The 12,921-nt window shown below is 41.0% G+C and overlaps 1 pseudogene; it reads right to left on the bottom strand.

The window, feature by feature from the left end:
- The window catches only part of LOC101563193, a 123,992-nt pseudogene that overhangs the window by 76,041 nt on the left and 35,030 nt on the right, over positions 1-12,921 (bottom strand).

The following is a 12,921-nucleotide window of genomic DNA, read 5'->3' as shown; positions in this document are numbered from 1 at the left end:
TTTTGTCAGAGATGTGTATTCCATCTCTGCCATTCATATATTGTAGGTGCATGAATTCAACAAGGTAAGTCAATATAATCCAGTAATCCATAATAGTAGCGGGTTAGCCACATAACTGGCAATGTCAGAAGTCGTTGACTTGGGATCACAACCAATCCTAATCCTATCACTATGACAATATATTGAACCTCACCTAGAGGTGAGGCTTCAAGAGGTGCTTGAGTATAGAAATGTCAGTTGCAACATGCTTAGTTTTAAGTTTTAGTGATGATTAGTTTTAATATAAATTAATTTCTTTTTAATGTAAGACAAAATGTGAACAGCTCTGTAAAATCACTTTTTAAAAAATCATTTCTCTATTCAACCTGCTCATTATATAATCTGTTATTTAATACATAATAAGCATAGGAAATGATAAACAGCTCAAAAGTTCAATAAGAATTGAGAAAAATGGACTGTGTCAATGTCTTTGACATTAGAGCTTGTATCCCCACAGAACAGAAGCCCGAAAGATTTGGGGAAGATAACCTGCGATATGACCCTCCCCCAAAAAGAAAAATGTATTTTGCCACTTTAAAAACATGTTTTATATTTCTAGGAAAGGGGAAGGCAAGTTTCAGTAAAATAATAGATATACAAAGTAACCTGGAGGGGCCAGGGAGATGGCTCAGTAGAATAAGTGCTTCCCTTGCCTGAGTTCAATCCCTGGGTGCCAAAAAAAAAAGTAACCTGGGTTCTATCATATAGACAAAAGAAAATTTTATTATAAATTTAGCATAAAAATTCAGCTTAATTCTAATGGTAAATGCAGATAGTAAAGTTGTGATGAAAACAATTTTACCACTTTGTTGTTTCACTGAGAGAATAGTGGGATGTTTTAGCACAGAAGAGATGATGAGCTACAGCAAGAATCACATAAAATGATTCGAAAAGTTTGAAATCTAAGATAAACATCTTTCCTGCAAGGTGTAGTTAGGCATTAAGAAATTCCAAGTAAGAATAGAATGGTTTTAAGATAAGTTTTTAAAAGTTCATCCTTAACAACATCACTCAGTAAGTGCACACTTGAAGGGGGCTAAGTGTGGCGGCCCATGCACACAATCTCAGTGCTCAGGAGGCTGAGGCACGAGGCCAGCCACTAGCTTGAGGCCAGCTCTGTGAGTTCACAGATATCTGAACTACACAGAGAGACCCTGTCTCGAACAAACAATAACAATACTAGTACACTTTCAAAATCTTATTTATCAGGTGAAAGTACACTTGCTTTCCCTCATGTATTTAATATGTATAAAGTTATATTTATGACCATATATATGATGAAACTGTTATGTCAATCAAGAAAGCTCACCTGTTCATATTTAATAGGTGTTTCTATTTTTCATGTGTTCAGAAAGAATGTCTAAAACATACCCATGAACAACTTTTTGGTATACAACAGTACTGAGTATAGTCTGCGAGCTGTACACCTACAGACTTCTTTCGGCATAACTAAAAATCTGTACCTTGTGATACTTAACTGTTTTGTCATCCTATAGAAAACTACATAACATAGTTCTGGATGTGGCTGAGTGGATTTACTGAAGGCGGGAGCCCCACTCTGGCTGTGAGTGACACCAGCGAATGTGCTTGTAGTTGTACCATCTTTACCTTGGATGTCCTCTTTCAGCTTCCAGTGCAAACGTTGTGTCCCCTTGCTAAGGACTCACAGGGACTACACAGCGGGCTCCCAGCCTTCTGGCGTTGATGGGGTCCTTGGATCTCCAGTGCTTGGATGGCCGCTCTGCGCTTTCCTCACCCAGCTCTGCAGGCAGCGTTGAAGGCGTAGCTTGTAAATCCTTAGATACTTTTCGCCACGCATTACGTGTTCTCTGCTGTGCACTGACTGATGCCTGCCCTTGACCTCTTCCTTCCCACTGCGTTTCCCAGTCCCCTCTAGAGTTCACCATTCATCACTAATCGTGGCTCTTGCAATTCAGTAAGAAGTCATTTGGGACCAAGGAAGAGTAATACATAACAGTGCTTCTATTTCTACCATAAATGTATCATCTAGTCATCAGTATACACACTTTCTCCCTGATCTTTGCTTCTTGGACATGTCTTTGATATTTATGTAATCTACAAGTTGGAGAATCCTCTTAATAAATAAGTTGAAGCTGATAAATTGATAAATTTTACTCAGGGGCAGGCCCTAGTGATCTTGCCTAATGTTAGTAAACTATTATAATACTTTACAATAAGTTGATTCGTAATCTATTTGAAAATTTTGCCCAAAGATGATAAAATCATTTTACAACTCTCTGATATCTCTTCCAGGTTTGTACATCAATTTCATATGGTCATGAGATAATACCAGCCTCGCGACCATATGAAACCCTAGCATGCGCTCTGAGGGTGGCAACAGATGTCAGTTCTACCACTTTGCTGGTCGTGTACCAGAGGGTTTTGTCTGTGTTTCATGACTGTGTCAACCACTGAAGTGATTCAAAGTAGGCCAGCAGCTTTCATAGGGAAAAATCAAATGGAGTGCAGGAGAGAGCAGAGGACGTGGGCTGGAAAAGCCATCCTCATCTGGTTGAGTACTGGCTGCCCGATCCCCGGTCAGCCCAGAGTCCCAGGTCGTCGAGCTCAACGAGCTGCCTTTCATTGCCTTTGAATATCTGAATGCCAGCTGACTCCTGGGGCCCATCAGACCAGCCCTCCTGCTTCCTGAAGCATCTCGTTCAGAGCTACTATGATACACAATGAGAAGAAGATAGAATTGCCAAAAAATGCCAGTAACTCTGCTGATACAGCCTGGTAGAAACTTGCTTGGAGTACAATACAAAATGATCTGTGCTACAATGATAAATCTGCATCTTCCAAATCTGCATCTGCCATCCTCTGCTTCATCTTCTTAATCACATTATTGTTCCAGGGCTCTGGAAATTATAAATAAGAAGCTGTTCTGTTTTATTGCTCAAGATTTTGGCACTGGAGAATTCTTTAAAAACATTTGAATCTTATTTTTCCCATGGATTTTAACTTTCTTTTTGCAGGGGGTACCAGTCACATGGGCCTAATCTTTAGTTTCTGTAGTATTAAATCTGTAGATTATAACCCAAATCATATGAATCATAAAACTGAGTAAAGATATTATTTGGCTTTATTATAAAGAATTGTTTAATTATAAAATCTGTACCATGAAGAAGTAAAGAACATTGTGCAGCTTCCTTCAAACTGTCCTCTATAGTTAGTCTGAGTAGTAAAGGAAGTGGATATCTAGAAATGACAAATGTGCACTGTTCGCACTCACCTCTGGGGAGCTCATTCTGGGTCTCCACAGGGGTGGCTCAGAGGGAAGAGGAAGACTGAGCCTTCACTCCTTTGAGTCTATCACACTGCGTGAACATACAGATGTTATATGCATCGTCATATTTGGGGGCTTTTTTAAATTGCAAAATGAGCCTCCTTCATCATTTATAGTCTTGCCGTTAAGAAATTGAACATAACACTGAGTTTCCAAGTATATTACTTTTTTCCAAAATGTGTATGTTCAGATCCTCATCTTCCTATACTTCTGGCAAATAGAAGAACCAAGAAAAGGTAAGATCAAGAGAAAATTCACTATTACTGAACTACCAAAATACACTTATGCTCTTTTCTCTTGGTGTAAGAATAATACTTCTTGCATTTAGACACAAGCTACTTTCAGGACGACTGGGACGACCAGGGGAACCTGTAAACTTGGAGGGCTGTGTTGCTTCCCTCACTCTTCTTTTGCCACCGAGCCACCTCTCATTGCTGACGGTCTCAGTACCAGAACCTTGACATCCAACCAATAGCAACAATTCTCAAATTCATGGAAGATTTAAAGGGTTTGCAGAATTGGAACTGTCTTTCAAAATGCTTCTTCTAAGCTCATGAAAAACAAAATGAAGCAGAGCGAAAACTAAAAGCTGGTGGAGGGTGACTTACTGCAATATTGACCATACTGTTGCTATAAGCTTTAGAGAATCTACGCGCTGGTTTATTTAGGGCACCGTTAGCTGACTCACTTCCCTCCGACGGCTGAAGTGAGAATGATACTGACCAGCTGGCAGAAACTGGGCATCCCGCTGGCAACTTCCAGGAAGTCAGGTGACAGGCTCCTTTAACTTCATGCAGCTGCATATGTGTGTGTGCATGTTTGTAAATTATCTTGAACAAATTTCTGCACCATTGTTAAATAGAGGAATGATTCTTAACCGTAACTTTCTTTTTTTTTTTTTTTTTTCAGAACCAGGGATTCAACTCAGGCCCTTGCGCTTGCCAGGGAAGCGCTTATTCCACTGAGCCATCTCCCCAGCCCCTTAACTGTAACTTTTCAAGCTTAAGGGATTGCCAACTCCTTTGGAATTTCTTGTAAAAACCAGGTCTTCTTTTTGCCTTTCTGAGGTTGACTTCCTTGCTTCAATTTTCCCTAAGGTGTTGTAGCAGTTTGCTTAAAGCTGAGTCATATTCACCCTTTTAGACTCATTTCAGGTGCTTTCTTCCTAGAAATATCTGTGCATTCCAAAATCGGATCCTTCACAGATGTAAACATTACTGCTATCCCCACCTCAAGCAAATAAGAACCCAGTTTTCAGTCCAGCAATGGAAGCGAATCAGGGTCTGAGCTGCCAGGGCTATCCAAACTCCTAGCGCACAGGAGGCACGTACATTCCAGATTTCCATTTCCCACGTCCATATTTGTTCCACTATTTAAAATGTATTAATAATAGAATTCTTGAAATTCCAACTTTTAAATGGTATATTTTAAACAAGAAGATCCAGGCTTTTTTTTTTCTTTTTCTTTTCTTAACCTCATAAGTATGGTCGTTCATGTAATAGATAGGTATGAAGAACCAGAAGTTTATAGAAAAGATAAGAAGATAAAGATGAATAGAATTTCTCCAAATTCTCAAATCATTCTGAAATTTATCATTTGCAAGTCTGGTAGGACTTACAATTCTTATTTGTGTGTACATGCTACCTGATTTTCTTTTATTTTTTATGTATAACATTTATAATTATAGATTAAGTATTGTGAAACATAAATTCATAATTTCCCTAATTTTCTCCTTTACCAGATCAAAAGTACAAGTCTGATCAAGGTAAATCTTTTCCATGGTCAGGGAGATAGCTCAGTGGAATAAGCACTTTCCTGGCACACGCAAGGACCTCAGTTCAATCCCTGGTTCCGCCAAAAAAGAAAAAAAAGGTAAAATGTTTTCTTCTTAAGTTTAATCAATTCCGGAATTCATGCTAGTGTTTAAGAAACAGTTACTTCTTCATTCTTTTTAGTAAATTATAATTCGTAGATTCACAGCATTCATATATTTTATAAATAATTCATTCTAAGACTCACTCTGATTAAGAAATGAAATTTTCCATGATCAGTACAAAAAAGGATCAGCTTATGGGCCTCAGGATTTATGGAGTCAGTTTCTCTGATCACTTGCTAGGCTGGGATGTCAGGAGCTCTGCTGCTCCTTGCACAGGCCACATCTAAGGAGCCTCATGCTGCTCAAATGATTTCTCTTTGCACGGAAGGAAACAGATGGAAAATGTGAAAGCGGCAGGTCTGAGAAGCTGCAGGCATTCGCCATCAGAGGTAGAAGACTGAGCTGATTCCACATCCAGTGCTTTTTTTCTAAATAAAGGGAAAATAAACAAAGCACTCGTGTGTGCCTTACAATTCCTTGGAGTAGCCGGATGTTGGCACAAGCCTGTGATTCCACCACTGGGGAGCCTGAGGCAAGATCATTGCGGGCTCATCAGGGCGGTTCTTAATGAGTTGTATACTTTGCTCCATATCTTCCTCGGTAGTACACAGTCACTTAATCTCATTTATCCTACACTCTTACAATAATAACTGTAATTAATTGAGCTATGTACACCGTACTATTGCATTTGGCAGCAGATCATTTTGGTGGTCTTTTCTTGTGGTCTCTTGGTCTGATGGTGCAGTATCCACACCCGCCTCCAACGCCGCCCCGGATCCCGCCGCTTGAGCTTTGCCCTAACGCAGTTCATCGCCTGCTTCCTCCTTTAGGCTGCTCTCCTCTGCATTTAGAATTGCTGAGAAATAGAGACAAATGTGCTAGTGAAGGACCAGGGTTGAGGAGCGACCAACTCAAAAGAGTCGGATCGTGCAGCTGTGAAGCGTAAGTGTACGTAAAGCTGCTACACAGCTGAAGACCTGGTGATCAAGCACGTCCTGGAGAGGGCCGGGACACACGCGTCCACTCCATGGATTTCCAGCGGAGCCTGACTTGAGTGTGACCATGGATGCGCACAGACCACAGAGTTGTGACAGTCAGTGTGGTGGTTGACTTCTTGTGCCAGGTTGACTAAGGGTGGATGTATCCACATGTTTGGGCAAGATTTACACTGGGTACAGCTGTGAGGATGTCTCTGGATGAGACTAATGTCCAAATCACCAGGCTGTGTAATGTGCCCATGCAGACAGTCCTCATTCAATCAAACACAGGAACCAATCTGAATCAAAAGCCTGAGAAAGAGGGAGCTCCCCCTACCCAACTGTGCTGGCTAGAACTTTAGGCTTCCTCTGCTTTCAGACTCGAACTCAAGCCCAGGTCTCTCTGGACCGGACGATGTCATGATTTTAAGCTAGAAGTTCAGCATGAACTCTCTGGAGGCACTAGTTTGACTCCATAATTAGTTCATAAGTCAAAGAATTATAACAAGTCACACCCACACCCACACACACACACACCCACACACACACACACACACACACACACAGTCTGCATGTGTTTACGCATATATACTGTTGCTTCTGTTTCTCTAGAGAACCCTGACAGACATAGTCAAGAAGATAAGGAGGCATCACCCTGTCTGGGTTATCTGAATTAGATTGCAGTATATGTTCTTATACTTAAAATCTTTACTTATTATGTAATAAACTTTTTATATACTCGTGGCATTTGCTGTGGCTTGCACCGAAGTGTCTGCCCAAAGCCCAGTGCAGTCACTGTGGCAGTTTCCACATTCTTGATTAATCTATGGTCCACCGTTGGATCACTGCAAGTTCATAGGAGTACTCTGTGGGTGTGAGTGCTACACCAGCCCTGGGGCGCTGGTAATCTGCAAACAATACAAGGAAGAGAGAGGGGCTCGCTAGCTGCTGCAGCTGCTGCTCCTCCCTTTACTCTTTGCTGTTTTCCACAGCCATGAACTGCTGCCCGTGCCATGGACTATGGGCTGAAACTTCCACTAACTCTGAGCTAGGTAAACCTTAACTTCCTTAATTTTATCCCAGCAACAAGAAAACACTTACCAAAACAACGCTTTTAAAAACTGTTTTTATTATTAATGTCTCTCCTCTAATATTTAATACATTTCTGCACAGAAGTGTGATACTACAAAAAGACAATAAATGTCATTCATTTTTTCCCAATAAATCTATACAAGCTACACATGTATTGAATAAGAAAAGGCTGTTATTTTTCTTTGATCATTTAATAATTTTGTTTTCAGCCAAAGTTTGTCATTTTACTCAAATCACTGATTATAAAACTCCTTGTGGAAAACTAGTATACTTCTTTAGAATATAGATGGATAAATATTTTATCTTTTTAATTAATTAAGCTTCTTGGTACCTGTTAGCTATTCATAAAGATCACATTCGTCCCAGGAGTTTGCCTTTACATAATATAACTTGGTTCTTCACTTTTCCACGTTTCACCGCCCTTCCTTTAACTCCTTTTCCCCTTCCTTATTTACAAATTTTTGCTTCCATTTTTCTTCCTTTTCTAATTTTTTTCCTTTCCCTTCCTTTGCCCCTACCTCCTCCTTAGTTCCCCTTTCTATTTTAGCATTTTATCCATAGCTGATAATATGTAGTGTACATTTTGGTAATTATATACACTTATTTTATTAACTCGATTCATTTTCCCTTCATGGATGCACTCGGAGTTCTAACATCCCCCTAAAATATTCATTGTTTATTTACTTATGTTTAAGAATCCCAGGGGGAGGAGCTCTGAAAACATTGGGTGAAAGGAGTGAAGTAACTGAACACAGTTTCTGCATGTAAGTGTTGATCATCCCATGTTTCAGTAGAGCTATGGAAGCTGAAATCATCTCTAAGTTCCAAAGAAGAAATGTCCAAGCTCTCGTTTAAAGGAATGAATTTGTATTAACACCATCTAGGGGAATTTACAATTCATTTCCATAGATTTCCTTGCCCCAAATTTAGTGATACACATTTATTAAGAGAATGAGATGTGTAATATTTTATTATGGATGCAAATATATTTCAAAAAGTCAGAGCTTTGTAACTAAGGAGAGTGTGAGACCACGCTGGGTCAACCACAAGTGTCTACTTTGCCAGTCCTTGCTTGCATCTGTGAGTCTGAGAATTGGGTCTCACATACTTTAGCAAATCAGCTCACCATGCTGGTGGACTCCTGCTTGCTGAGGCATGTCCTGAAGGCCATTCCCTGCCACCAACTGCCCCTCTGCAATGCATTGTCTGAATGGGGGTTACGATCCCAAAACTAAGACTCCTCTTTCCAGATGTTCCCGAATGCTCTCGTATTGCTCAACTTTCCCGTGGCTGGACAAAAACCTGCCCCCCACAACCTAAGGAGGAAGGATCATTTAGCTCGAATTTAAGGAGATTCAACCCATGCCAGCGGGTCACAAGGTCGGAACGCCCTGCAGAGGGGCTTTGTGGTGCAAAGCTACTCACCTCAAGAGAGCTGGGAAGCAGAGCAGGGCAAGAGAGCCCCAGGGGAAGGAGCCAGGAATCAGAACACAGACCCACGTTCTGCCATCTGTGCCCCATCCAGACAAGTGGGCTTTGTTAATTTCCAGGGACGTTTCCAAGCCATTTGAGGTGACAGTCAAAGTTCAGCCATCGTAGTGCCCTCTGGTCAAGGTTGCAGACAGGATCTGCACTCTCAGCTCTGCTGAGCTGCAGGGTCTGATGCCTGTTACCACAGTCTGTACTCCAGACTCAACCCCCACCTGATGACCTGCGGGCTCTCAGTGTTCCAGGGAAGCCAGGCCTCATGACAGACTGCCTGTCTCTAAAGACTGGAGTGAAGCCCAAGACACACGACGCTGCACTGAAGTCAGGCCCCTCGCTTTGCTTGGTGACCCCAGACTCCTTTGGCCAAAGGAGCAGTGTCTCAAGCATGGTCTGCATCCGCTTCAGACCCCGTCAAGAGCCCACTGTGGACATTCCTGGTTGTTTGCTCTGGGGCGTGAGTGAGAAAGTAGATCCATCCACAGGAGTTCTTTGTAATGATCTCTCTCTGCAGGCCAGAAAACCCAACTCTGTCAACAAGTATATTGCCCTAGTACAGGTTCGAACATAAAATTAAAAGATAATTCTCAAGAAATTAGACTAGATTTTAGAGGCAAATATAAATGGAGTGAATATATTGTTTATGGAAACAGCCAGTCACAGAAGCATAATAAGAAATGTAAGAACCTGAGATTCTTTCGATTCTACATTTACAGTAAAAGTGATCAAAGTTCTTCTTATTGTTTTCTTAGTACTGTTTTGTAATCTTGTTAACTGAACATAGCTAGAAGAGTCTATTAACTAGCTTCACCTCTCACAGAGTTTACAGCACTACCTTGAAGGAGTGAAAGAATTGTGAGGGTCAGCAGCAAGCAGAAAAACGCCTGAGAGACAAAGTGACTTGGACACAAAAGCACTCTGGAGCCAGACTGAATTCCAAGGGTGCCTCACATCCTGCAGGGCTCTGTGACTGTGGAAAATGTAACTAGCCTCGTCTTCCTCAGTCTAAGAAGCCTCAGTATTAGCACTGTGTACCAGAGAGAGAGAGAGAGAGAGAGAGAGAGAGAGAGAGAGAGAGAGAGAGAGACAGAGACAGAGACAGAGACACAGAGAGAGACAGAGAGACAGAGAGCGTGCTCTGGGCAATCATGTATTATGTGTGTGCAGCTATTATGATAAATATGAAAACTATCACAGCCCAATAAACATAGTTCCAGCTACCCTTGTTACTGTTGTTTGCATAGGCTGCATCAAAGGTATCCCAGCTACAACTCTGAATCCTGCAAAAGATAATACACTAACTGTTACTCGCCTTTCAAATACAAGCCCATGGAAACATGAAGACACAAGTGCCTCTCCGGGCCTGGCACTTGGGGCTGCCATATGGCGCAACTCCGTTGGGGTTCCGTGGACACTGTGATGTGCATGGCTTCAGTTCCATGGAGTGCCAGCACACAGAACCCACGCAGTGAACCTTCCCAGGAGCTGTGCAACAGAAGAGTCATAGGAACACCACCAGCAATGTGCATTCTAAAGTCATCCTCTATAGCTTTGATTTCTACATCGCAAATCCAGCCATGTGGATGAGTCACGGCCATTGTCTGACCAATTTGCTCTCTGTGAAAGCCTGAGAGAATGTTTTCTCTCCATGTGACTCTCCTTCTTAGGCACACTCTGCATCACTGATCACTTTCCTCTGTGACCCTATAATCTCCTTGATCAGAAAATTTGTGAAACAACTGAGTTACATAATGTTACAGTACAGGTTCTCCTATGTCCTGGGTCCTCATTGACCATGAAATGCTAGGGTCAAAATGTTGGCTGTCCTTGCAGCCCTTTTTTTTCCTCTAATTTTTGGTCTGAAAACTTAAATTGTTAACTCTCCAGAAGAGAAGCTTATTATTATAACCCTACAACATAGGCAGTTGAGCTTAACCTCACTATCTGTCTGAATATCAAACATCTTAGGCATAACATGAAACAGGTATTTTCCATCAAGTATTGATATGTTAAACTTTAGATCACTACAGAATGTGAAGAAAAAAAATATTTAAAAATAGGAATAAACAATTACATATTTTTACAGAGAAATTTAAAACCATATTGAGATAAAAAAAAATTATACGTATGCTTGTACTGGAAATATCTAGACTTTTTAAATGTCATGTCTCTTGAATCCATGTATCACTACAATAATTTACATAATATTTACATGCTGTTAGGTGTTCTGCGTAATTTAAAGAAGACAAGTACACAGAAGGATGTGTACAAGTTGTATATAAAGGATTTGAACATCTATTCACTTTGACCTTTAAGGAATCTTCCTGGACCAATCTTCTGAGAATGCCAGGGATGTCTAGACTTCAAGTTTACTGGTGAAGACAAAGCTCCAGAAGTTTTCCCAACTTAGTATCATTATTAAGCAGTGCCGTATCATCCCAGGCTCATAGCATCATTCACTAATGTCAGCTACAATAAATGTATACTCAACCAAACCTACATCCCCTGTGAGCTAAAAATTCAGTAGCGTATAATAATAGGTGTACTAAAACAAAACTATGTGGTTGCTCTATTATGCTGTGAGTTGATGGGCAGGCTAGGTTACTTCTCGTGAACTGAGGATATCCACAGACTAAACCTGTGCCTCTTGTTGATTAGGCAAAATTGTTTGAAAGGCACCCAAAACTGAAAGATAAATATACTTACTGTAAATAATCTTAGGAACACAACTGTAAATAGTCTAAGGAACACTATTTCTCAGCGTAGCCTCTGGAATTTAGAAACATTCTAGAAAACTGAAAGCAATTTGAGGAAATAAGAGCTCATGGGATCCAGTGTTCAAGCGGTCAAATATCCCAGCATTCTTTCTGGTAGTGTACTCTGAGTGTTGGGGCCTTTTCTGTGTGTCTCTTAATTCCTTCAAAGTCTATTTTTCCTTTTTAATGTTCCCAGTTGATTCTTGGGTTAAAGAGCATATCATGAGGTTACTGAGTAATGAGAGCCCTAATACATTCTGGGTGTGAAAAGGAAATAGGCGTACAATGCGTCAGTGTAAGGCAGTGTCAGATCTTCTAGAAAATCTATGAAAATAGGTGATCAATATTAGCCCAAACACATTTCCTTTCCAGCTTTTTGTAATAATCACAACATATGACCTTACAATGACATTTGGAAGTACACTGCAAATCTTTGTGGCTTAACCTAGAAAAGTTTTCTTTGGATGGATTTGAAGTCGTTTTGTCCAGGATGACGTCATGGGTTCGACCTTCCTGGTTTCTGCGCAGCGATGCAAGCAGGTAGCGGCTGCTGCCAGTCGGAGCCCTCACGTCTGGGGCCTGAGAGAGGAAAGACAAGCAGTGGGCAGCACTCACAATGGAATTAAAAGCTGCCTCCCAGAAGTAGGATATCCCCCTCAGCACTGTGAGCTAGACCTTCCCGTTAACCATACGGTAATCGGGAAGGGTAGCATCACAGCCCACCCCGAGAGAACACTGTAAATAACGTTGAAAGATAGATTACGAAACGCCAAGGAGGCTTCCGCTACCAGCCAGGAGCACGATGGGTTATAATCTGGGGAGAAAAATTCACAGATTGACCACAAGATGGCAGCATGACATAAGGGACAAAGCAAATGAAACAATTTATAGTGTAAATATTGCTAAATTATATAGTTTAATTTCTTAATTTAAAAGAAACAGTAGCAGAAATAAAAAAAGTCTTCCCTAGTAAATACATGATGAGGACTGATTAGTGGGGGAACTGCATGTTTTAAAATAAAACTATCCCCCCCCCCCCTGCCGAAAAGACTCTTCCAAGGCCTGGAATACTCTATTCCTTAAATACATGAGACATGTCAGATTGCAAGCTCAGTATACCGGCTGCATCTACGTGTTATCAGTTAGCTGCCTTCAAAGGAAACATCACTGAAACCCAAGAGCAGCCACATCGCCACACGCAAAGGATGTCACTGCTAGGCTCTCAAGACCTCGAGCGTGTTGAAGTTACGCGTGAGTGTTAGCTTAGTCCTATTAACATAATTGTGGAGTGATTTCAAACACTGTTGTGGTTTCTGAATCATTTTATGAAAACAAAGGATGTTGAATTTAAGTTTAAGTCCCAAATTTTAACAGAGAAATATCCCCCAC

Source organism: Octodon degus, unplaced genomic scaffold (assembly GCF_000260255.1).
Source record: "Octodon degus isolate 3935 unplaced genomic scaffold, OctDeg1.0 scaffold00143, whole genome shotgun sequence".
NCBI classification, from domain to species: Eukaryota; Metazoa; Chordata; class Mammalia; order Rodentia; family Octodontidae; genus Octodon; species Octodon degus.
The sequence above is the reverse complement of the archived record's forward strand: the minus strand, read 5'-3'. Positions and strand labels throughout refer to the sequence as shown.